The sequence below is a fragment of the Chelonoidis abingdonii genome, chromosome 11 (genome assembly GCF_003597395.2).
Source record: "Chelonoidis abingdonii isolate Lonesome George chromosome 11, CheloAbing_2.0, whole genome shotgun sequence".
NCBI lineage: Eukaryota > Metazoa > Chordata > Testudines > Testudinidae > Chelonoidis > Chelonoidis abingdonii.
The window spans coordinates 52,373,449-52,397,635 of record NC_133779.1 but is presented as its reverse complement, the minus strand read 5'-3'; the positions used below and the strand labels follow the sequence as shown (position 1 = coordinate 52,397,635).

General features: G+C 55.6%; 1 protein-coding gene across 1 annotated transcript in view; it reads right to left on the bottom strand.

Moving 5' to 3' along the window:
- Positions 1–965: 965 nt before the first annotated feature.
- Positions 966–24,187, bottom strand: part of LYSMD1 (LysM domain containing 1) — an 85,645-nt gene continuing 62,423 nt past the window's right edge. Inside the window, exon 4 of the transcript XR_012656854.1 lies at positions 966–977. The gene's annotated coding sequence lies outside the window, so the exon portion shown is untranslated. The remainder of the gene's footprint in view (positions 978–24,187) is intronic.

The following is a 24,187-nucleotide window of genomic DNA, read 5'->3' as shown; positions in this document are numbered from 1 at the left end:
GCAGCAGCTGCAGGAAGCGGGTTTCCGAGAGGGAAGCAAGCTGCACCAAGGCGGGGTGGCTCTTGTTTTGTGACGGAGAAACAAAGCAATCGAGTGAGCAGCTCAGCCTGGGCCTGGGCTACTATATCACTCCAGTCTCCCCCACACAGAGCCATTCGCGGGGCTGGGGGTTCCTAGAGGAGTAGGGCTTCCAGAGACCCCAAATGGGGTCATTCCCTCACTAGCCTGAAATCCCACCAATACCGCCCACTCCCCCCAGTCAATAATGCCCCTCAGGCTTTCCCTTTGGAAGCACTATATTTATCCCCTGCCCCTCCTTTTACAGATGGGGAAACTGAGGCACGGACAGGGCTGGTGGCTACCCAGTAAGGGAGCAGCAGAGCTGGGACGCACACCCAGGAGCTCCTGGCTGTTCATTTTGTGCTCCTGCCTGCTAACCCCTGTTGCAAACCCTGAGAGCAGGGGCAGCACAGACAAGCCCCAGCTGCCAGGGTGCGCCTGCCAGCACATCACACAATGACATGAGAGCATCTCTGAGGCCTGCCAGACACCCCCCTCCTCCAGCCCCTGATTCACGCTCGGCAGGGAAATCGCTTGTGTGTAGAAACCTCCCGCCTGGGATGCCCCTGATGTCCCGTCACCCTGCACCAAACACTCCCTTTCGTCTTGCTAGTTAGAGCAGGGCCCACCCAATCCCTGCCCCAGAGAGCTCACAGTCCGACTGGGCAAGGGGAGCCTCCCTAGCTCATTTTACACCTGGGAAAACTGAGGCACAGATTAAGTGACTCCCCCAAGAAGTCTGTGGCAGAGCCAGGATTAGAGCCCAGATCTGTGCCCGTTGCGTTCGCCGCCCGCCCATCCGTCCTCTCGGAGTCGGGCTGCTCCTGGGTGTCACAGAGTGTCACTTCTCCTCTGCTGTCTCCCTTCGGCCTGCACCTGCTTCTGCTGCACCTGGGGGTCCCCAGCTCTGCAGCCAGCTGCAGACAGGCTGGCTGCTCCTCCAGACACAGGGGGCCCCCCCAGCTTACCCCCAGCCTGGCCCATCAGGCTGTGGCAGACCTACCCCCAAATTTTACCCCAAGGGGGGCATTGGCTGGAGGGAAGCAGAGCATGCAGGGAAAGATCCGGCTGCTCCTGCAATGGCACAGAGGGGAAGAGTGCAGAGGCCCGAGCCCCTTTCTGTCCCTTGGCCCCAGCAATGGCCACCCCCCAGCTGAGTGCATCAAGGCTCTATCCACAGCACCCAGCAGTGGGATTGGGGTAAAAGCCTGGCCCCTGGCGACGGGGCCTTTGTTCATCCAGCTGCGTCGCTGGGGAATGCCCCTCATGTGACAATAACCCCTCGCTCTGTCATCCCAAGCCCTTCAAGCATGTTACCTAGGTGGGTAGTGACATAAGCCCCATTTTACAGATGGGGAAACTGAGGCACGGGCAGGGGCTGTGACCTGCCGCAGGTCATAGACGCAGTCTGTGGCAGAGCAAGGAATTGACCCCAGAACTCTAACCACTGCCCACCACCCCCCCGGTGCTGTTCCTCAGCATCACACCTGGATGGACCCAAGCCAGCTGCTGCTAAGCGTAACCTGGGGCATGCCACAAGCAGCAGAGCGCCCCCTGTTGAGGCACCTTCCCGGCTTGGTCAGCCGGCCTCATTCCCAATCCCCAGCGGCGGGATGAGGATTTGGGTGATTTTCCCAGCCACATCAGTGGATATGAGAGCAGCTCTGCATGGGAATCCTGCAGAGCCCTGAGATCCATGCGGCTTCAGCACCTATCAGGGCCTTAAGCCGGCGAGATTATGGCGCCTGGCTTTTCTGAGACACTTCGTTTGTCTCTTAAATCTTCTCCATAGTCCTAACCCTGCCCCCGCTCCTGTTGCTCTGAGCCAGCTGGTGGAAGGGACTGGAGAGCGGAGCCTGTCCCCAGAGCCAGAGGGATTCTTTCTCGGCTGGCACCTTGGGCTCCATGGCCCAGTCAGTCCTTGGCTTCTCTGCCAGCCAGGAACAGGCTGGTGCCTGTTTGCCAATAGAATGAGAAAAGCAGCCCTCAGTAAGAGACAGGCTAGTGCAGTAGTCAGGGTGGGAGACCCAAGTTCAAATCCCCACACAGGCACATGATCACTGGGGGACCTTAGCCTGTTCGGTTAAGCACAGAGGTGTCTCCCTCCCATGGGTTTCAAGGTAAGTTAGTCAGGCACCTCAGCAGCTTGGAGGATAGGGGCCTTATTGACACTGCAAGGGAATGAGATGGCTAATAGTGTCCGGCTCCATGCAGTGCTGCACAGACCCTGTATTGAGGGAGCTACCAGGAGGGCTGGACTGACACAGCATCCCTTGGGGCCCCAATTGGTAGAGGCACCCTAGCATAGGGGTTGACTTCCATTTTTTCCGGGTGTTAGCTCCACCCTGAGGCCACGCCCACACTCTGCCCCTTCCGACAAGGCCCCACCTTCGCCCCACCTCTTTCCACCAATGCGTTGCCCCTTCCCCCAAGGCCCTGCCCTCTCTCCACTTCTTCCCGCCCCCTCCCCTGAGAGTGCCCCGCCCTCGCATCACCTCTTCCCAGATCTCACCCCCATGCCATCCCTTCCCCCAAGCGCCTCCCAGCTGATTGGCGGGTGGCTGGTGGGTGCTGACCACCCACTGTTTTTTTTCCCCGTGGGTCCTCCAGCCCCAGAGCACTCACAGAGTCAGTGCTTAGTCAGCCTAGTTAAAACCATTCCAGGACCTGTCTGTGCAAAGTAGGGGTGGGTCTGCTGCTCAGCTCTGACCACTAGGCCAGACCACCCAACCCTGCTTTAGCCAGCTGATGGGACCAAAGATGCCATCCTGGCCAAAGGACTTTTTGCTGGTGTCTAGGCCATGGCCTTCACCAGCATAAAAATGGGGTAAATTAATCCCCCCCACACCCTCCAGCATTACAGTAGCAAACGTTTCAAGTGTAGCCCTAGCCGTAGGGGTCCCGTGGAGTTCTCTGTGTTCAAAGTAGCCAGGCTCGAGTGAGAGCAGCCACCTGAAAACACTGCAGCTGCCGGGGGCAGAGGGGGGGTGCATTAGTGGTTGATGGGTTGGGCTAACTCAAGCAGTGGCCTCTTAGACCCCCGAAGAGAAGATGGGGCGGGGTTGGCAGGACTCTGGTTAGGGGCAGTGGTCGGGTTAGCCCTGAAATGGTGACAAGTCCAGTTCCTCGTCTGCAAAATAATGATCCTGAGCACTTTTCCTCCAGATTGTGGATATTATTTGTTATTATCTGTATCGGAACAGCTCCTAGTCACTGAGTAAGACCCCATTGTGCCAGGCGCTGACCGTTATTTATTAGGTGTATTACGGTAGCACCTAGACGCTCCATTCATGGACCAGGATCCCATTATATGAGGTGCTGGATGGCATTTATTAGGTGTATTACGGTAGCACTTAGACACTCCATTCATGGACCACGACCCCATTGGGTTACGCGCGGCACAGACACAGAACAGAAAACAGGACAGTCCCTGCCACAAGGTGCTGACAGTCCAAGGAGAAGACCAGAGACGGGTATGGGCACTTTACAGAGGAGACCAATATCATTAGAGCCATTTTACAAGTGGGGAAACTGAGGCACAGCGAGGCGAAATGATTTTCCCAAGGTCGCCCACCAGAGTGGCAGAACTGGGAGGAGACCCCTGGTCTCCAGAGTCCCAGGACAGTGCTCTAGCCAATAGGTTCCAGAAAAGCAGCCGCCCTGGTATCTGGAGTGGGCTGTGAGGATGAATACATTAAGGACTGGGACATGCTCAGCTGTGCAGTAATGGGAGCCAGAAAAGTACCAGAGATAATATTGATGAGTTTCCTGATTTTTTGTAAAGCCCCAGCTCCTGGAGTCATGGGAATTCAGGAGAATCTCGGCTTCCAATAAAACATAAAGGGGGAGTTTTCTAGCCCACGTGATGGTGGAAAACCTGACCTCAAAAGGGTCAAAGACCAGGCACTAGTGAATCAGAATCCAGCACTGATTTTCATTTTTTTTTTAATCTCATGATTTTTCAGCCAGTCTTGATTTTGAGGAGGATCATCAGATGGCCCCACCCAGCCTGGGATGGGGCTAGGGCTGGCTGTAGTGGTGAAAGTCTCCTGCCTTCTATTTCAGCCCCCCTCCAACATAGCTGCCCAGGTTTAAACAGGACCTTTTCCAAGATTTTGTTAAAAATAGGGCATTAAAAATCCATTTGGGTCAAGTGGGGTTCTGTTCCCACCTCTGGGAGGGGGAGGGGAGCAAAGCCCTGGGAGCCAGGCCTCCTGGGTTCTATCTCCAGGTCTGGGAGAGCAGCAGGGCCTAGTGGTTAGAGCAGGGGGGTGGTGGGAGTCAGGACTCCTGGGTTCTATCCCAGCTCTAGGAGAGGAGTACCTAGCAGTCAGAGGACTAGGAGGCAGGCAATCTAGTTGGGCTTGGCACAGATCCCTGGAAGCACGGCTCTCACAGATCAGCAGCAAACTCAGCCACTATCTGGAGTGTCATCTGACCCCCAGTTAAAGTTCCCTGGGAATCTCGGGGGGCTTAGGGATCTGTGAGGGCAGTGCTCCCAAGATCCCCATCGTTCCCAGCACTGTCTCTGTCTCCCTGGCACACCCTGCTCTCCCCATCCCCCACAGCCATGCAGATTAAAGCCCCTTTAATTAAAACCAGCCACTGAGCTGCAAAGGCAGATGAGGCCTCGGCTCCCAGAGATTAACGGCTTCTTGGCACAGGCAGCACTGGGGTCCCCCCCCTCCCACGGATTCACACGGCTGGGCCTGGGAACCCAGCTGAGTACAGTTAATGAAAGTGCTACATGCCGCCACTGGCGGCTCTTGGGCTGACACCTCCCACCCAGGGATCATTGTTGGGGGGCAGGGGAATGTCACCCCCCCCAGGAAGCAGGGATCCCCCTTTTTTGGATCTGCTCAATGCTGCCCCACTGATCCCCTGATACCCCCAGCACCCCCTCCCTGTCCCACCCCCCACAACCAACAGGGGCAGAGGGCATTTTCCCCCGACCCCTACCTAGGTTGAGCTGTTCACCCCTCTTGCTGCCCCAGCGCCAGCCTCTCCTGCCCCCTGACAGCACAAGAACCTCCCCCTCTGCAGCTCCTACTCCTGGGATCCCTCCAAGGACCGGTGGTCCCCCTGTGATGGGCAGCAGAGTCACCACCCCATACCATGGGGGCTCCTGGCCAGGCTGCCCCCAGGAGTGACAGGGCACATGCCACCACAAAGCCACCCGTCCTTGCCAGGCCTGAGGGGGTCCCAGAGCCTAGGAGGTGCAGGGGAGTGGAGTGTGGGGAAAGCTAATGCCCCCCTGCCCCTGCAGAGGGTGGGTGCTCAGCCTCCTACCTTATTAGACCCTGATAGGCTTCGGGATCCCCATTAGCTGCTTTCACCATGGGGCTGAGCCGGGGATCCCTGAGCTGGTACCACCAGGGCTGAACACCGCTCATCACATGGGCACAAAGCTAGCTGGGACCTGGCCCCCTCACTTGCTCCATGGGACTTGGGGGCCTCACTCTAGTCCTTAAGCCAGGATCCCCCCATTCCTGTGGCACCCCACAGCAAGAGAGGCCTAAATCATGTACAGGCCGGGCTGTGGGTCGGGATTGAGGGGCACTGGTAGAGCTGGGGAGGGGCAGGGCTGGGCTAGCAGGGGGCTGCGGGTCAGAGCTGGGCATGGGGGGGTGGGCTCATTTGTTGGGGGTCCATCAGGGAGGTGGCTGAGGCTGGCACAGTGGTGGAAGGCAGAGGGACACCATTGGTTTGCTCCAGCATCTGGACCATTACCAGAGCCCTGGGCCTCTCTGTGCCCAGGTGGGGCAGGTGGCTCAATGGGGGGAAGGGGAATCCAGGCTCACTGGGACTCAGCACCGGAGTCAAGGGGCTGGGTGCAAGTGAGGGCGTGGCCCAGCTGGGCTCTGGCTGACCCCCGCAGCGGGAATGCAGCGGGGGCTGTGGAATGAAGGGCAGGCATGCGGCTGGCCAGAGCCACGCACACGCAGGCAGGAATGCGGCTGGGGGAGCAGGCAGAGGGCGCCAGGCCTGGTGCTGTAGGTGCAGCCATCATTGCTGTTTGCAGGGTTTCTCTCTGAGAAGAGAACCCAGGCATCCTGGCACCCAAGTCTCTGCTCTAACCACTAGACTCTACTCCCCTCCCAGCACTGGGTGGAACCCAGGAGTCCCAGTTCCCCCCTCCCCTGTCTGAGCTACCCTCCCCCTTTTTGCAGGCTCTGTGGACAGTCAAGACCAGCTGAGGCTGGGAGCCAAACCCCCAGGGTTCCGACACCCCCACCCGAAGGCTCCTGCGGGGGGGGGCTGCGTTTGGGGGGGATCTCATCCTAGTTCCTAGGGCACAGGCACTCGCTCCACAATAGCCACTGACTGCCCCACACCCTGCTCCGGAGCCAGGGTTTGGCCTTTGCCTACAAAGAAAGACCTTTGGCGGTGGCACAAGCCAGTCCCTAGAACGTGGTGGGGGAGAACCCCTCCTTCCCTGATCTGGGCTTCCAACGCTTGCCTGGGTGATAGCGAACCTGCCCTTCCTTCCCCATCAGCACATGAGAGATCTCACTCCCCACGCCTGCTCCCCAGGGTCCAGATTCTGCTGTGATGGGCCAGTGAGCGGAGGGGTCCCATGTTCCTCAGGGCCAGGCCAGCACCAGGGGGCAGGATCCCCATGGCTCTTTTTCTGCCGACAGGAGCCCAGCGCCCAGCGTGGGCTGCAGATGACAGAGAGGCCATTCTTCCCCACGGCAGCTGGGATTCTTTCTGGGGTGGGATGGGCCAGATTCCTCTCCCTGCCCCGGTGGGATTCCTGCACGGCTGCCCCAGCCAGGACCCGTCCTACGACCACGACGGGAGGTGGGACAGAGGCTGGGTCATGCATGCTAGGGGACGGGCCCTGGGCTTTTCCGCTGATCGGCTTTGTAGCTGCAAGCTTCCCCCAAGGGCCTTGGCCCTGGCCTGTCTTGCAGGGACCCCCTGTCCCGAGGGGCAATCGAGGGTCTCAGGCCCTGTGTCCCATTCTGTGGGGCATGGCTAGGCGGAGACCCCCAGAAACTCTTTGCTCTTGTGACCTCTCCTCCCCACAAGCTCGGCTTCCCAGGGCTGCTGCATGGACCCTCCACCATATGTCCCTGCCCTCTGGGGTGGCATAGAGCAAATAGGGGCCCCACCCCCCCTTCCTCCATCTCCCCCCGCCCCCCACTGCCAGACAGACGCTGAGTCACGTGCTCCCCCCGCCCCGCTCTTCTCTCTCCTTTCTTCCCACTCCAGGCCCTTCATCTCCGTGCCAAGCCCGACGCCCGGTGGGGAGCCTGCTGGCACAGTGGTGGCTGGGGAGCACATCGCTGCCAGCCGAGGAGCGGGTCCGATCTCCTGCCCTGCTCTCGTTCCCTCCTGCAGCCCCTCACCCTGCCACACTTCTGGGTCCTGTGGTGAAAGACGTTCACCCATCCTTGGGCACCACAGGGGGCACTCAGGATCAAGACTGTGCCCTTGCTGGCAGCCAGGGGCATCCAAGGGTGCAGGCTCAGGGCGATAGGTCTGTGGCGTCTCCCACTGAAACAGGCCAGGGAAATCAGTGCTGGCTGTGGTGTGAGGACTGGTTGGAGAGATGGGGCCGGGCCTGGCCCCCCCAAGCCCTAAATCACCCTCCTGCTGCTCTGGCCCTAAGCCCCCACCCCCTCCCCCGCTGAGCCACCCGCAGGAAATCTGGGAACCCCCGTTCAGCACCCAGAACGGCTCCCATCTCCTGGTCCCCAGGGCCCTTGCTTCAGACAGGGAGTTAATCCCGCTAATGGACTAACTGGATATGCAACCGCATTAATGAGGGTTTGGATGCGGGGAGGGGACCCTAAAGCCACCCCCAGTCAGTGGGGCTGCCTGCCCCGATGTGGTGGTGTGCCCAGCGAAGGGGCAGGCCTGGCACTCATGGATTTAAAGCAAAGGCCGGGTCGACCTGAAGGGACCTGCATGGTGCTTCCCCGCCTCCACGTGCCCGCCCCCACGTGCCCCCCTTCTCCATGTTGCATTAGCCAGTGCAATGAACAAACTGATTTACTGCTTGACAGAAGAAGCAATTTCCCAGGGCACGGCTGAGCTTTCACGCCTAGAGGAGGGGCGAGGGGCGGAAGCTGGGCATGGGAAGGGGGGGCATTTATAGAGACCCATGCCAGCTAATGAGCCCCCCAAACCTCCATGGGGTGCCCCACCAGGCTGGGGGGGGCGGTTCTCACAGCTGCGTTGGCTGGAGGGTATCAGTCACACTTGCTGTTCTGGACTGCAGCTGTGAGGGGGTGGGAGATGTGCCAGCAAGGGGCTGAAGGGCCCAATGAGGGGCAGGGTGTCTGGGCCAGGTGGCATTAGCCAGCAGGGCACAGGAGGGGTGAATAAAGCTAGGGAAGCATTATAGTGCGGTACTGTGCCAGGGGCTGGGAGTTCAGGGCGGGAGATTCTTCCCTTTCAGCCTCTCTCTAAATCCCTGGTACGCCCACATCTGGAATACTGCAGGCAGATGTGGTCGCCCCGTCTCGAAAAAGATATATTGGAATTGGAAAAGGCTCAGATAAGGGCAACCAAAAATGAAGAGGGGTATGGAACGGCTTCCATATGAGGAGAGATTCATAAGACTGGGACTTTTCAGCTTGGAAAAGAGACAGCAAAGGGGGGATGATCCTGAATGGTGTGGAGAAAGTGAATAGGGAAGTGTTATTTACGCCTTCTCATAACACAAGAACTAGGGGTTGCCAAATGACATTAATAGGCAGCAGGTTTAAAACAAGCCAAAGGGAAGTATTTCTTCACACAACACACAGTCAACCTGTGGAACTCCTTGCCAGAGGATGTTGTGAGGGCCAAGACCATAACAGGGTTCAAAAAAGAACTAGATAAGTTCATGGAGGATGGGTCCATCAATGGCTATTAGCAGGGATGGTGTCCCTAGCCGCTGTTTGCCAGAAGCTGGGAATGAGCAACAGGGGGTGGATCACTTGGTGATTCCTTGTTCTGGTCATTCCCTGTGGGGCACCTGGCATTGGCCACTGTCAGAAACAGGATACTGGGCTGGATGGACCTTTGGTCTGACCTAGTCTGGCCGTTCTTATGTACCAGTTCAGAACCCAGCACTGGCACAAAACAGAGCTCCCTGGCATGCTGCCTAGCTGCCAAGCTGTGAACCCTGTGATCCGGGCCAAATCCCAGCCCAGGGGATTAACCTCTGCCTTTCCCAGTGCGAGGGTAGGGCCCGCAGGCCTAGCTGTGCCGGGCACTGCACTAACAGGGTGAGAGACAGGCCCTGCCCCCAGAGCTCGCTGGCACAGGGTGGGAGAGGAAACTGAGGCACTGAGCAGGGGCATGACTTGCTGCAGGCCACCGACAGAGCTGAGTTAGCGCCCGTGGGGACTGGACTGACAAGACAAGGACAGTACCCGGGCATGGGGCACCGCCCAGCAGCAGCTTGGGTCAAGAACCAAGAGCTCAGCCCCTGGAGTTTTGTTCCCAACCTTCCCCCCTCCCCACGCATCCCTGGGGGGAGCTGGAGAGAGCAGCCCTCCAGCCTATCTCCCCCAGCCCAGGGCCAGGAAGAAGCTGCCATAGGGCACCAAGCGCCTGACTGCTCCGCACCAGCCGGCCTGCTGCGAAGCGGCACCTCCCCTGCCTGCTGGTGACTGAGAGGTAGGTACTTCTCCGCGAGGGGCCCTGCTCTGCTGCCCCTGGGAGGGGGCTGGTATCAGGGGTCTGGGGGAGGGAGGACTCAGTCGCAGATGCTTTGTCTTACACCTGGAGAGCTGGGGGGAGGCCCCCCAAGCCAGCCCCCCTCTTTCTCCTGCAGCTGTCTAATTGGATGGATGAATACATGCCCCAGCCCCAGCTGTTTGCTGCTTCACCCAGACAGCCCCTGATACACTCTGGAACCAGCTCTCCACATTGCAGGGGCTGCTGGGGTGAATGCGACTGCAGCTGAGAAACCCTGGGGAGGAGCGGGGGAGGGGTTAGTGTCAGGGATGCACTGTGACTTGGCATTAACAGCCTCACACAACGATGCACAGGAATTGCTCTCCCAGCACCAAAATGCAGCCAGCTCTGGGGTAGACCAGAGCAGCTGGACTGTGAAGAATACAGTCTGCAAGGGAAATGGCCCGTGGAGGCAGAATGTGATCCTCCCAAGTTGAAAGTTGGCTGGAACAGGGGGATTAAGCACCCTGACAGTGCACCGGGGTCTGTAATGATTCCAGGTGGGCAGGGTCTCTGGGGTAGAAATTCCAGCAGCACAGCGCCCCCTATAGTCCACACCTGAGGGCTGGGCTAGCTCCATCTTGGAGGTGAGAGCGCCTCCTAAGGACCCCCTGCAGCAAATGCCTCTTCTGTCAGGTGTCTCAGCACTGACCTTACAGAGGGCACCAGAGGAGTGAGATGCTTACCTGGATGGCCAGGGCTGGGAGCCCCTTCCCTGTGCCCAGGTAGCACATCTCAGCCACTCTGGGCTGGAGGGGTATCAGGGGAAATGGATGTGATGCAGAGCTGGGGCCAAGGTAGTGAGGAGACCCAACCAGCCACTGCGAAGGTAATTGGCGGGATATGAACCCATCCATCACGAGGGCAGGAGATGACTGGCGATCAGAGTAACTCGCTTAGCCTGCCCCTGGGGCCGGGAAAAGCAGCCACGGGGATGAATAATGCATGGGTCACACAGTGCTGGCGAGGGAGGAAGAGGCTGGGGCGGGGGCACTCCCAAGGGAGCCCCCTTTGAGCTGATGGGCTCAGACAGAGCCCATTCCGTTGTGCTCAGCATCTCTATGGAGCTTGGCAAACAGGGTCCGATTAGTTCCTCCCAGCTCCCTGTGAGGCAGGGTAGCATTATCCCTTGTACTGATGGGGAAACTGAGGCATGAAAAAGATCACTCAGCAAGTCTGTGACAGGAATCCCGTCTCCCAGCCTCCCCTTGTCCCTGTTCTCTAACTATGAGACCCTACTTTTTTGTTCCACAGCCAAGAACAGAAGCCATGAGTCCTAACTCCCACTCCTTTACTCTAACCACTAGAGCCCACTTCCCTCCCAGAGCTGGGAATAGAATCCAAGAATTCTGATACCCATCCCCTTATACTCTTACCAGTACCATACTCTCCTTCTGCAGCTCAGAATAGAACCCAAGAGTCCTGACTCCTATTTCTCCACCACCCTCAGCACTCTAACCATTAGATATCATCATATTTCTGCAGCTGGAAATAGGAGTTCTGATTCCCTATCCCTTATTCTGACCATTAGATTCCACTCCCCTCTCAGAATAAAAATATATATACAACAAATGGCAGAAAGGGGAAAGTGATCAGAATATAAATCAGAAGCTGGGAATTGTAGAAAACTGATAAGGGAAGAAAAGGGACACAAGGAGACATCAAAAGCAAGCAGAGTTCAGGACCATAAGGAGGAGTTATTTAAGTGTATGAAGAACAAAAATAATTGTTGCAATGTATTGGTTAATTATGAGATAGAAATGGTTGAATTATCAATACAGACGCTCCGCAGGTTACACAAGGGTTACCTAGAGAGCTGGTGGAATCTCCTTCCTTAGAGGTTTTTAAGGTCAGGCTTGACACATCCCTGGCTGCGATCATTTAGTTGGGAATTGGTCCTGCTTTGAGCAGGGGGTTGGACTAGATACCTCCTGAGGTCCCTTCCAAACTTGACATTCTGTGATTCTAAGATACGATTTACACAAATCTGCACTTATGGAAAAAGTTCTGTAAGCTAGAGATAGGAGGTTTTTGTTTGGTTGGTTGGTTGTTTTTTGTGCGTAATGGTCGGAGATACGTTTCCAACTTACGCAAAATTCGAGTTACGCAAGGCGGAACGGAATGCTTGCGTAAGTCGGGGAGTGTCTGTAATAACACAGAAAAGGCAGATGTGTTTAATAAATATTACCATTCTATATTTAGGAGAAAAGCAGATGATGTAGTTATATGGCATGATACTCTGTCCAATCCACTTCTATTTCAGGAGGATAAACAGCAGCTACCAAAGTTAGACATTTTTTTTAAACAGCACGTCTGGATAACTTGCCTTCAAGAGTTTTAAAAGAGCTGGCTGATGAGCTCACTGGGCTATTAATTTTCATTTTCCATAAGCCGTGGAAGACTGGAGAAGTTCCAGAAGACTGGAAGAAAATTCTTGTGCCAATATTTAGAAAGGGTAAATAAGATGACCCAGATAATTATAGACCTGTCAGTCTGACATTGACCCCGGGCAAGATAATGGAGCCGCTGATATGGGTCTTGATTAATAAATAATTAAAGAAGGGTAATCCAATTAATGCCAATCAACGTGGGTTTATGGAAATAGATCCTGTCAAACTAATTTGATCTCTTTTTAGATGAGATTTGGTTGAGAGAGGAAATAGCGTTGATATAAAACACTTGGATTTCCGCAAGGAACTTCATTTCGGCACCTCAAGACATTTTCATTAACAAAAAAATGGAAAGATACAAAATGAACATGGTACAGATTAAATAGATTAAAAGCCGGCTAACTGATAAGTCACACAATGTCATTGTAAACCTCGAGCGAGCGTGTTTCAAGTCGGATCCCGCAGTGGTCGGTTCTTGGCTCTACTATTTAACATTATTATTAATGACCCGGAAGAAAACAAAGTCTAAAAGTACCTACAAACATTCGATAATGGGATCTTGGATCTAGCGGAGAAAAGTCGAACAAGATCCAGTGGCTGGAAGTTAAAGTTGAACCAATTCAGACTGGAAATAAGGTGTAAATTTTAGCCATCAACCTTTGGAACAACTTAAAAAGGGGCGTGGTGGATTCTCCATCACTGACAACATTTAGATCCAGACAGGATGTTTTTCTAACAGCTCCACTCTAGGAATTATGTCAGGGCAGGTCTCTGGCCGGTGTTATCCAGGAGGTCAGTCTAGATCAGGGGCAGGCAAACTTTCTGGCCTGAGGGCCGCATCGGGTTTCATAAATTGTATGGGGGGCCGGTTAGGGGAGGGGGTTGTGGCCCAGCCCTCACCTCCTATCTGTCCCCCCCTCCCCCCGGGGACTCCTGCCACATCCATTCCTGCCCCCCATTGCCTGATGGCCCCTCTGGGATCCCTGCGCCATCCACACACACCCGCTCCCTGTCCCCGGACTTGCCACCACCCCATCCAACCCCTCTTCTCATTCCTGATGGCCCCCCCTGGGACCCCAGCCCCATCCAACCAACCCTTCTCCTTGTCCCCTGACTGCCCCCAGAATCCCTGCCACCCCATCCAACCACCCCTCCTTCCTGACTGCCCCCCCAGGACCCCTGCCCCCATTCAACCCGCTGTTCCTCCCCTGACCACCATCCACACCCCCACCCCCTGACCACCACCCCAAACTCCCCTGCCCCCTTACTGCCTTGCCTGAAGCACCGGTAGCTGGCAGCACTACAGCCGCTCCGCCCAGCTGGAGCCAGGCCACACTGCCGCCACCACTATGCAGCACAGAGCACTGGGTCAGGCTGGGCTCTGCAGCTGCGCTGCCCCAGGAGATCACAGCCCCACTGCCCAGAGCATTGCATCGGCTGTGGAGTGAGCGAGCTGAGGCTGCGGAGGAGGGGGATAATGGGGGAGGGTCCGGGGGCAAGCCTCCCTGGCCAGGAGCTTGGGGGCCTGGCAGGACGGTCCTGCAGGCCAGATGTGGCCCACGGGCCATAGTTTGCCCACCCCTGGCCTAGATGATCACAATGGTCCTGTCTCAGCTTGGACCCTGTGAACTGACTCTCAATCCCATCCGCCACTCAGCAGTCTAACCACCCAGCCCCACTCTCCTTTTGCAGCTGAGAACCCAGGAGTCCTGCCTAGCAGTCCCTTCCCCTGAAGACTAAACCCACTCCCCTCTCAGGGCTGGCAGCTCACCTCTCAGTCCCCTGTATCCACAGCCCCTCCTGCCAGCCCTGAGCTGGGGATCAGGCTGAATGCCTGGAAGGTGAGGGGAGACGGGGCGCCCTCGGCCCCTTGCCGGCTGTTTGTCAGACTCGACACACAGAAAGTACATCTTTATTCTGAGCATCTTAATTTGCTGTTCCAGGGTATTTAAAGCTTTAATTGCTGGGCTATTTTGGTTGGGAACCATCTGGTCCAAGGAAGGGTTTTTTTCCTCACTTCCCCATGGACACACACACACACAATACCTGTGTACGCACACACAACCTGGCTCTGGGAGAAACAAACACACTCTGGCCCTAGAAAGGAGACAGACACATGTGTCCAGCCTGGTCCTGGGTGCACACACACACACATGCACACACACAGAGCCTGTCCCTGGGAGTCACAACAACTGCACTGCTTTGCGAGAGTTAAGCCTCAGGCAGGAGCATCATCCTCACTGTGGTGCTGGGGAAACCGAGGCATAGACAGGTTAAAGTGAAAAGCAGGAGAAAGGGGACCCCAGAGACCCCCTCCCAGCAGGCCACACTCCCACCCCGAAATGCACCCAGGAGTCCTGACTCCCAGATCACCCCTCTGCCCAGCTTTGACCCACTAAATCCCACTCCCCTCCCAGACTTGGAAATAGAACCCAGGAGTCCTGATTCTGCCTCCCCTCCTGCTCTAACCACAGGACGCCATTCCCCTTCTGGAGCCGGGAAGAGAACCCAGGAGTCCGGGGTGGTTTTGATTTGTATAGTGGGTCCAGGAGGGGGTCCAGCCCAGCTCTGTCTGTGGCAGGTGGGGGGTAACATCTGCCTCCTGCGATATAATGCCAAACCGCAGAGATGGGGGAGGGGCTCTTATCTCCTTCCCCCTCCCAGAGCTCATTGGGAAATGTAATTACAGTGGGGGGAAGGTCAGATTTCCTTACTCTTCCCCGCTCAATAGCAGCCGCGGCTTCCAGGAGGCGCTGGCCCAGGGCCAGGCCGCTTACCGCCTGCCAGCAAACAATGCCGACATCACTCAGAGTTTGGCATCACCATCTCCCACTACCCGCCCCCCGGCATGTACCCTGTCCCGCCGCCCCTGCCCTACACAGACTGCCCAGGTCCCGTTCACCATCCCAGGATGATTCGTATCTAGTGCCCCCTGTATCGGGGGGTGGGAAATTTGGGAGGGAAATGCTCTAATACTCCCCCGCCCCCTGCCATGAGCAGCCAGTTCCCGTGGGAGGCTGTGTTGTGTAATGGGTAGAGCACTGGACTGGAAGGCAGCACTGGGTTTTTTCCCAGTTCTGTCACTGAACTTCGGCGAGTCCCATTCCCATTTCCATGCCTCAGTTTCCCCTCCCACTCTGGTTTATTTAAATCACAAGCTCTTTGGAGGCAGGGCCTATGTGCGTCCGTACAGCACTGGGCACCATGGCGGGTTCTCAGGTGAGGCCTCTAGATACAGGTAGCAATAACCCATGCCAGACCTTCCCTCTAGGCTGCAGCCCACGGCATGCATCAGTGCTGACACCAGCGCCCCCTACAGGTTCCCTCCCTGGCTTGCAGGAGAAGAGTAAAGGGCTTTACTTTACTCCAGCAGGGACCAGCCAGTTCAGTTGCGGATGGCCCAGCTTTGCAACATGGTGACCAGGTTCCTATGTGCTGCAACACCAAGGAGTGAGGAAGAGCGGGGACTAGTGGTTAGAGTAGGGGGGGCGGGCTGGGAGTCAGCACTCCTGGGTTCTAGTTGCAGCCCTGGGAAGGCAGTGGTGTCTAGTGGTTAGAGCAGGGTAGGCTGGTAGACGAGACTCCTGGGTTCTCCTCCCTGCTCTGGGAGGGCAGTGAGGTCTAGTGGTTAAAGCAAGGGGACTGGGAGTCACTACTCCTAGACTCTAGTCCCAGCTCTGGGAAGGGAGTGTTGCCCAATGGCAGCTGTGGGGCTGGCTCTCTGGGTTAGGTGCCAACCTTTGATCTTAGTTTATTAAGCACTTTGGGATCTTTCAAGCTGTGAAGCGCTAGCTCTCAACTGCCGGGACTCCTGGGTTCCTCATTCAGCTCTACCGCAGGCCTTGCAAGCAACTCACGCTGCTCTGAACCGAACCACGGTCTCTTCCCTTCCACTGCAAACTCCCCTTCTCCCAAATAATAAAACAAAAGCTGCACGTGGCAGAGTTTTAATAACCCTCAAATTCGAATAACTGAATAATTCAAGGGGCTCCGGGCAAGCGCTCGGCTCTGCCGCTAATCATCTCCCTTCCTGCGAAGATCTGGAGCCACGAGCAAGCTTTGCCTCCCCACCTTGCAAACTGGCAGCAGGCGGGCTGAGATGCTGGTCCTGGTCATGACCCCACTTGCTGCGTTGCCGCTGCTGAGTTTGGGCTACTTGGGGATGTATTGCTGGTGAAAGAGGCCAGATGGAAACCACCCACCCCACCCTGAGACTAGACTCCTCTGCTCATCCCCTGGGAACAGGTACAGCACTGGGAAGCATCATACAGATACACAATCCCCCCAGCACAGCGACTCCAGTGTCCGTGGTCCAGCCAGTCCTTGGTCAGTTCTCAAGTGGGAAGTGCAGTTAGTGCCCGTTCGTGTTGCAGGCACCTGTCCCGTTGGGAACTGGACTGAGACCCACCCAATAAATAGATATTGGCCCAACTTACAGGTACCACCAGCCAGAACTGGACTGCGCTCTTTCAGCGTGGGAGGTGAGCCCATTCTCAGGGTCCTGCAGGTCCTTTTGGTTAGGAGGGGAAATTGATGATGGAGGCAGGTATTTCTTTGAAGCCATCCTCTTTATATACAATGAATGTACCTAAAGTCCTGGTTCCCTGGGCACAGAAAGAATCAGCAGGAGATTATTTCCTTGCTCACAATTCCTAGTCTCTGTTCAGCCAACATTCTGCCCAAAAAGCTCTCTCTCTTTCTTTCAGCTTTTTCTCAGGGTCATGCTTGATCCAGCTGTCTCCTTGGCTTTCCACTGCCTTCTCTCACTATTTCCTTCTGTCATGCACAGCTGCAATCAAATCAATCCCTCTCCCCTGCATTTCTTACCAGACCCCTGGGGAACTCCTTGGACTGCATGTCCCAGCCACTGCCCAGGCTTGCATACGTTCTAGTTCATGGGTGATGGATTTCCATTGTTTCAGCTATCACTAAACAAAGGAGTATTTAATTGCCCCCCTCCCTTAGCCTGAATGAAAATTGATCATCACACCCAATAGCTTCCAGGAGTTGGCTTGACTGTCCATAGATCAAAGACAAAAGTGTGGGGAACTGCCCAACCCCCTCCATAACAATTGGAACTGGTCAACTAGAAGGGAAAGGTTCCTGAGCCTCCCTTACCAGTCACCTAAATGTGTCACTCCCTTTTGGGCATACGTGGTACTTTCCACCAAACAAAGGGAACTAACCTTGTGAACTCCTTGCCGAGGGATATCCAGAATGTTTTTTGTTTAAAGCTCCAGCTCCTGGAGTCGCATGATTCACAGCTTTCATGGAGAAAAAACAAATTAAATTGCTAGACCTTGTTGCATAGAAAAGTTTGAGAATGTGATGCTCAAAAGCCTCAAAAGCCAGAAGGTGAATTAAAAAAGGGCCCTGTGATATATTAGGTTTTTAAAATCTCATGATTTCTAAGCGGCTCTCAGGATTTTGGGGGATCTGAGATGTGGAGGAGCCTACTTCACTGGGAGACTTTAATAGCGCAGCTCGGATGTCTCCTCTGAAACTTGATGCTCTGAGTTCCACTGCAAGCAACAGGACTGTCTGGGGGAGGAGTTCTGGGTTGTGAGAATGGGCCTTCTGCCTTTGAAACCTCTGGATCTTCTGCCTGGTGGGGACAGTGTGGTCAAGTGGATAGAACAGGGGACACCTGGGTTCCATTCCTGCCTCTGCAACTGGCTGGTGACCTTGCACAAGTGGATTCTCCATCACTGACGTTTAAACCAAGATTGGACGGTTTCCTAAAGGATCTGCTCTAGGAATTATTTTGGGGCAGTTCTCCGGCCTGTGTTGTACAGGAGGTCAGACTAGATGATCACAATGGTCCCTTCTGGCCTTGGATAAGTTGCTTTCCCCTCCCCGTGCCTCAGTTTCCCCATTTTATAAAGCAGGTGCTATGTATGATGATGACAATGATTACCATCATCATCATCATTATTATCTGCCAGTGTAACCAGAACCCCTTTTCTTCTGAGTAAAGATGATAAATAAAAAATAGATCTCTCAGCTCCCAGGGCCCGAGGCGTATAAGTTACCAAATGACGCAGCACCACTGCACGCTCCAAGCCAGGGCTTGTTTATTCTCTCTTTCCACTAAATGCCAATGCGCTTCTTTATCTGCCAAGGAAGAAGGGATGGGAATGAAAGAGGTTTCTTATAGCATCTGATCAGCTGCATGAAAGCAGGAGCAGCCAGGAGATCAGTAGGGAAATTACAGGAGATTAGATCAGCCGCCTGGAGATGCTGTGAAAGGAGTTCATCAAAAGCCAGAGAGGGAAGAATGGTGATGAGGGCCTGGGTGGCCGCAGGGCCAGGACTGCTGCGTTATTGACTCTGTCCATTTGGCCAGCTTTGCCAAAGCCCTGTGGCACTCACGTAAGATCAGGGCAGGAAGAGACATCACTAGCCTGCCTGGTGTTCTTAGATATACATAATCCTGCAGCAGCGTGAGGGCTGGGACTGGATGGCCTCTGGAGATGCCTTCCAGCCCTGTAATTCAGTTATATGGCAGAATCATATACCCAACCCACATGGCCTTGGAAACAGGGGGCGGGGGGCAGAAATGTAGGGTGCCCCAGTGGGGCAGGGAAATTCAGTAACAGTGCTCCATGGTTCTGGGGGGAGGGCACTAGATTGGGGGTCAGCAGCTTTGTGTTTGCATCTCAGTTCTGTCCTTGAGCAAGCTGCTGTGCCTCCGTTTCCCTGATGCTCTGCCCCTGGGCCAGATGCTGTGCCTCAGTTTCCCCTCCCAGGCCTTTGCCTGTTTAGATTGTGAATTCTTTGGGTGGGTGTCGTAGCACTGAGGGAGGGAAGGTTTGTCTGTTTTTTAATGACGTAACAAGGTGCCTCTGAGGATTCCCGGTCTTTAACAAACACAGTGCCCATGCCCACAAGTGAAATGAGTTTTGGGGGGGCCAACCTAGTCCCCCTATACCGGTCCACACACTGAAGTGTCCCAGGCCCCCACCAATCATTAAGCCTCTATCCGCACAGCATCTGTGGTGAGCCAGGGAAATAGCATTGTCCCCATTGCATAGGTGGGGAAACTGAGGCACCTATTTTGTTTTAATTGGGGTGCTGATCACTTCAGAAAAACTGGCTGACAGGGGCATGAATGCAGGGGTGGGGAGCTGCGCATCAGGACTCCTGCATTCTAATCTTGGCAGGGGGAGGGCAGTGGTGTCTAGCAGTTAGAGCAAGGGACCTGGCAAGTCAGGCCTCCCGGCTTCTGTTTCTACCTCTGGAAGAGCAGTGTTGACTAGCGGTTAGCATGAGGGGGACTCGATGTCAGGACTCCTGGGTTCTTGTGGTATCGCCAACCCCAACTCTTCAAAAATCCCAAGATTTTACTGAACAATCAATGCTGGGTTCTGTCTATTCTCCCTCTGCGTCCAGAGCCTTTAGGGGCCACTTCCTCCACCTTTTCGTCCCGATGCCAGGGCTAGGGACGTCCTCTCCTTTGAATGGAAGCTGAGATGCACCCCATGACTCCGAGACCTGGTGTGTCAGGAGAATCCCCGTGTGTGGCTGGAATTGGAATCTCCTCGCGGCTCTGACCTCGACTGCCCTGTGAGTCGCTTTAATCATCTAGAAATCCCGAATTTGCAAAGTGCCCTGAGACGCTGCAGCTGGTGGGAGCCATCGGGACACCAAGGGAGGAATCTCCTAGTCAACATCCCGCCCTGTCCCTTTGGGACTTCACTGCCCCTCCCCTCATGCGGGAGTCAATTGGGGCTGATTCCATTAACAGCACAGCTGTAAACCCAGCGGGAGAGGAGAATCGATCCCGCAAAGTCTCCTCCTCACCCGTCCCTTTCCTCAGCCCCCACATTATTCCTCCCCTTCCCCCCCTCCAAGCACTCAGTCCCGGGGGAGGCTGCATGCTGCTTTATTAAAGCCCCAGTAGCTATAATTCCTCATAAGGCGACATTTGATAAATTCCTGTGTCAGGCCCCGCTTTCATTTTCCACACCCGGCCCCTTGGGGGGGTGGGAGGAGGAGGAGGAGGACTCACTTATTAAAATGCAAATCAACCTGAAATTCAGCTTGAAACCCTTTGCCCCCTTCTCTCCTCTCCCAGATCTGGAATAAAGGCAAAGTGCCCACCCAGCTGGCAGAGGGGGTCCCATGCCATGCCACACCAGCCATCAGTCCTGCTCCTCAGAGCCAGCATGATCTGTGAGGAAGCAGGCAGCGCCTGCTCCTGGGGTCAAGGTGGAATTGCAGCAGATGCAGGGACGTGAGCCCCGTTCCTGCTTTGCTGCATCCAATCCTTCCTCCCCACCACCACCCTCCTCCTGATTGGGTCAAGGTATATTTTGAACCGATCTTTTCCTTCCCACCCACTGCTGACTTTCAGTCAGGCCCTTCTGCACCAGCACAAGGGGCTGGTTTCCCTTGTCTTCCCAGCTGAACGATCTTTGCCTAAGCAGTTTTCTCACCTACAGTCAGCAGCACAGGTGCCGACTTTTCTTTTCTGGGTCTGAGCCACCCCGGCTCTGCCCCTTCCCCCAAGGCCCCACCCTTGTTCCGCCTCGTCCCACTCCTCACCCTCCCACCACGGCCTCCTGCCCACTGCCATACAGCTGATTGGCAGGGACCGCCGAACAGCTGATCGGCTGCACCCACTATTTTTTTTCCGTGAGTGCCCCAGCCCCAGAGTACCCATGGAATTGGCACCTATGATATTCAGTTCCTACAGATTTCAGACCCCTTTGCTTGAAGGACCCATCTGTTGCAGCTTGCAAGAGCTCTGGCTCCTTGTGACTGTCCAGTGAGAGACACCTTGATGGCTTTGTATATCTTCCTAAATTCCCTGTTTTATCCTCAGACTCAGGCTGAGCCCTGGCGTTCTCCCCTGCCTGGGGATTCCCCACCTCCTGATGATTTATATATAACTGGGCTCCCATTGGATTGGGTCACACCTCGCTCAGAGCAGGGGTAGACTACAAACTTGCCTTGGTGTGTAGTGTAGACCTCTCCCGAGGGCTTAGTAACTCCACCTCTGCGAGAGGCAGTAGCTATGTCTGCAGGAGACGCTCTCCCATAGCGCTGTCTACACGGAGGGTTACGTCGGTGTAACTACATCACTCAGGGGGGTGGATTTATCACACCCCGGCGCAACGTAGTTATACTGCAGTAAGTGTGTAGTGTAGGCCCAGCCTCAGGTTCACTGGAGATAGATAGCAACTGCCTTTCCTCCTGTCTCGGAGAAAACCTGTTTCTTCCTCTGTTCGGTCACAGACTTTAAAGCGCAGTGTCAGTGAGTATCCATGATTCCTCAGGCAGTGTTAGTGCAGACATGTTACAAGGCTAATAATCACCTGTGGGTCAGGATCGGTCATAAAAGACCTTCCTTGTTATGCTTTTCCAATACAGCCAGATTGTCTGATTCAGTTACTTATTGAGGGTCAGATCCCCCCAAGAGACGCTCTCCCGCCTCATTAGGGTGGTGGCTTTGTTTCCCTTCGTTATCTCCGCCCGATGACCAGACGGGTCAGACAAACAAGTCCCCTGCCCTGCGTTGGGGGGAGTATTCAAAGCCCCCGGTGCTGGGCAGCCTGGGTCAGGGGAAGGCCCCACTCAGTGAGGGGCTGGGGCCTGTGGGTAACCGTAGCACATGCCAGCAGCCCCACTGACATTCCCTGCTTGCAGCCAAGTGCCTGCTGACAAGTCTGGGCAGTGGGGATGCCAAGCCATCACCCTCCCTAGCAACTTTCTACTTAAACAGAACTGAACACCACTGCCCCGCTCCTGCCTTGCTACTCTTCTGAGGCCTCCGCCCCTTCTTCGAGACTCCCTCCCCTCACTCACTCAGTCATTTTCACTGGACTGGCTGAGGGGGTTGGGGTGTGGGCTCTGGTGCGGGGCTGGGGATGAGGGATTTGGAGTGCAGGAGGGTGGGCTGGGGCAGAGGGGTTTGGAGTGTGGGAGGGGACTCCGGGTTGGGGCGATGGGGGGGTGAAGGCTCCACCTGGGGGTACAGGCTCTGGTGCGGGGCTGGGGATGAGGGATTTGGAGTGCAGGAGGGTGGGCTGGGGTGGAGGGGTTTGGAGTGTGGGAGGGGACTCCGGGCTGGGGCAGGGGAGATGGGGGTGGTGAAGGCTCCAGCTGGGGGTACAGGCTCTGGGGATGAGGGATTTGGGGTGCAGGAGGGTGCTATGGGATGGAAACAAGAGGTTCAGAGGGCAGGAGGGGGATCAGGGCTGTGGCAGGGGGTTGGGGCATGGGAACAGGTGCAGGCTCCAGGTGGCACTTACCTCAGATGGCTCCCAAAAGCAGCAGCATGTCCTGCCTCCGGCTCCTATGCAGAAGTGCAGCCAGGCAGCTCTGTGCACTGCCCTGTCCAAAGGCACCGTCCCTGTAGCACCCATTGACTGCGGTTCCCGTCCAATGGGAGCTGCAGAGCCGGTGCTTGGGGCAGCGGCAGCATGCGGAGCTCTTTAGTTGTCCCTACGCCTAGGAGTTGGAGCAGGGGACATGCTGCTGCTTCTGGGAACTGCGCGGAGCCACAGCAGGCAGGGAGCCTCCCTTAGCCCCACTGCACCACCCACAGGACTTTTAATGGCAGTGGTGACCAGAGGCGTCAGGGTCCCTTTTCAACCAGGTGTTCCAGTGGAAAAGTGGACACCTGGCAACCCTACTAGCACCGAATCCAGCGGGCCAATCCCCACGCTGGTGTCAACGGCTTGAGCAGAAGTCAATGGTGCTATGGCCCATTCACACCAGCTGGGGAGCTGCCCCCATCGACTCGAATGGAGCTATGGCCAATGGACACCAGCTGAGATCTGGCCCATTTTAATTCTTTCAAACCAGTTTTCCCCACTCCAAAAATTGAGGCTCCTGACAGGCTGCTCCCAAATTCCCAGCTGGGCTGTTTCTACTGACCCAGCTATGAGCTCTTGCCTCCACACACAGCTTAAAAGGCAGCCCCCACCTCACTCCCTGCTCTCTCTCTGCGGGGGAGGGGGGATGAGGGAAGCACCCTGAATACTCTCCCCACATCTCGGCCCAGCTGCTTTGGATCCAAGAGGCCGATCCAGGAGGAGGCCGACGAAGCCATTCTCTCTCCACGTTGTTTATGTTTCTCTTTCCTCGAGGGCTTCAAGCTAAAAAGCATTTGGCTTTTCAGTCCCTTCTCATCTAAGGCTGTTTTTGCCCATCTCCCAGCTAGCAACACGGCCCAGAAATTGCCAGACGGGGAGAAAAAACAAGCTAAAAATAAAGAGATCTGTTTTTTTAATCATTTTCCCATCTGGATGCATTTTACCTTTTCTCTCTCGCTCTTTCTTCCCGTGCTTAAGGACTCCAGCGGAAAAAAGAAACAGCAGGAGGCGGGTTCGGATTGGTCGACTGGCTGTTTCCTGCAGGAGACATTTGCACGCTGCTCCTGGATGGCGCCAAGTGAGCGGCTGGATGTCCTTGTGCAGGTGTCAGGCAAGCATGACTCTACGTCGGGACGCCATGCAAGAGGCCTGAGACGTCCGCTGTTAATGAGTCTCCCAATAGCCCTGCTTTATGGATGGGGAAACCGAGGCAGGGAGCAGCGGCATGACTTAGCCAGGGTCAGGCAGCGCGTCGCTGGAGGGCTGGGAATAGGTGGCTTGGAGGTTGGGGACCCTTGACTCTCTGAGCTGCATCATGGGAACCCTGCACCTTTCTGAAGGAGCCTGGATCAGGTGTGGTTTAGGGTGAGCTCTAATGATCCTTATCTCTGACCTGGAGCAACCCCCGTGGCCGAGAAAGGAGCTCAGTCACCCCTGGGCTGCGGAGAAAAACTGGAAAATGCGACTCCAACCCACATGGCCAAGCCGCAGACCCCACAAGGGGCTGGTTTTAAGCCAATTTCATGATTCTGATGGGACCTGAACCCTGACTATGGATCAGTTTGGCTTCGCATCTCTCGAGGGGAAACTGACCTGACCCCTCTAGAATAGCACCCCATGTGGGGGATGGGCAAGGCCGTACCTTAGGGCTGATCTGCAGAAAGAATCCACACAGCCTGAGAAGGAGCCAGAATTTACCAATGTACGTTGCCAAAGAGCCACAGTAATACGTCAGCA